Raw genomic sequence first — 2,006 nt, forward strand, 5'->3', positions numbered from 1 at the left:
AAACGATCCACAATTACCCAAATCGCGTCATACCCCTTTGGAGTTCGTGGTAATTTCATAACAAAATCTATGGTAATGTGATCCTATTTCCATATAGGTATTTGTAAGGATTGAAGACTTCCATACGGCTTCTGATGTTCAATCTTGACTTGTAAACATGTCAGACACTGTTCCACATATCGAGTTATATCTCTTTTCAATCCTGGCCACCAATAAAAAGGTTTTAAATCTCTATACATCTTATTGGTGCTTGGATGGATAGAGTATCGGGATTTATGACTTTCATTTAATATTATACTTCGGATATCTCCAAAATATGGTACCCAAATTCGCCCTTGAAAACACATAATTCCTTTGTCATTTGGTTYCAAGGTTGAAATCATCTTACCCAACCTTTATGATTTGATAAGATCTTCTTTCATAGCTTCCTTCTGGCATCTCAGAACTTCTTTATGAATATCAGGGATCAAATTCATTCTCATTGTTATTGCTTTAATGGTTCCACTCTTTTCCTTCCTGCTCAAAGCGTCAGCCACCACGTTAGCTTTTCCTGGGTGGTAAAGAATTTCACCATCAGAATCATTAACTAACTCAATCCACCGATGTTGTCGCATGTTTTATTCTTTCTGACTGAACAAATGCTGTAAACTCTTATGATCTGTGTAAATTTGGCACTTTGTTCCCAGAAGATAATGCCTCAATATTTTTAGAGCGAACACTACCGTAGCTAACTCCATATCATGAGTCGGATACTGCTTCTCATGATCTTTCAATTGTCTTGAGGCATAATAAATCACTTTTCCTCTTTGCATCAAAACGCATCCAATCCTAACTTTGAAGCATCGCTGTATACGACAAAGTCTTCAGATCCATCTAGTAAAGTTAACACCGGCGCACTACAGAGGTGATCCTTTAGTAGGTTGAAAGCTTCTTGTTGTTCTTTTTCCCACTGTAACTTGACATTCTTTCGAGTCAATTTGGTTAATGGCACGACTATTTTAGAAAAGTCCTGAATGAACTTACGGTAGTAACCTGCCAAACCCAAAAAGCTACGTACTTCAGAAGGATTTTTTGGAGCTTCCCATCTTGCAACTGCTTCTATTTTTACTGGATCTACTTGTACTCCGGCTTCTGAAATAACGTGACCCAAAAATTGTACTTCTCTTAACAAGAATTCACACTTGGACAATTTGGCATACAACTTTTCTTTCTTCAATAATTCCAGTATCAAACGAAGATGTTTTGCATGTTCTTCTTTAGTTTTAGAGTATATAAGAATATCATCGATAAATATAATAACAAATTTATCAAGATATTCCTTACATACCCTATTCATTAAATCCATAAATGTTGCGGGCGCATTAGTTAAACCGAATGGCATAACTAAGAATTCGTGATGCCCGTACCTTGTTTTGAATGCTGTTATGGCAACATCTTCTTCCCTGACTTTAAGCTGATGATATCCTGACCTCAAATTGATTTTAGAGAAATAACTTGCTCCTACCAGTGTATCAAACAAGTCATCAATCCTCGGTAAAGTATACTTGTTTTTAATTGTCAATTTATTCAACTCACGATAATCTATACAAATTCGCATAGACCCATCCTTCTTCTTAACGAATAGGACCGGAGCACCCCAAGGCGAAGTGATGGGCCTAATAAACCCCTTATCAGTTAAATCTTTCAACTGTGCCATCAATTCTTTCAAATCAGATGGAGCTAAATGGTAAGGCGTTTTTGCTACTGGTGCAGCCCTGATACTAAATCAATTCGGAACTTGATGACACTATCTGGTGGTAATCCAGATAAGTCTTCTGGAAAGACTTCTGGATATTCACTAACAATCGGAATCGATTCTTCTTTTCTCTTTTCTTTCTTCAAATCAATTACATATGCCAAACATCCTTGGCACTTCTTTCGAATACTTTTCTGGGCTTTCATTACTGACAAAATATTGGTATGATGATTCAGACGATCACCATAAATAACAACTGTTCTCTGGTCTG

Source organism: Cynara cardunculus, assembly GCF_001531365.2.
Source record: "Cynara cardunculus var. scolymus isolate 2C chromosome LG 2, CcrdV1, whole genome shotgun sequence".
NCBI classification, from domain to species: Eukaryota; Viridiplantae; Streptophyta; class Magnoliopsida; order Asterales; family Asteraceae; genus Cynara; species Cynara cardunculus.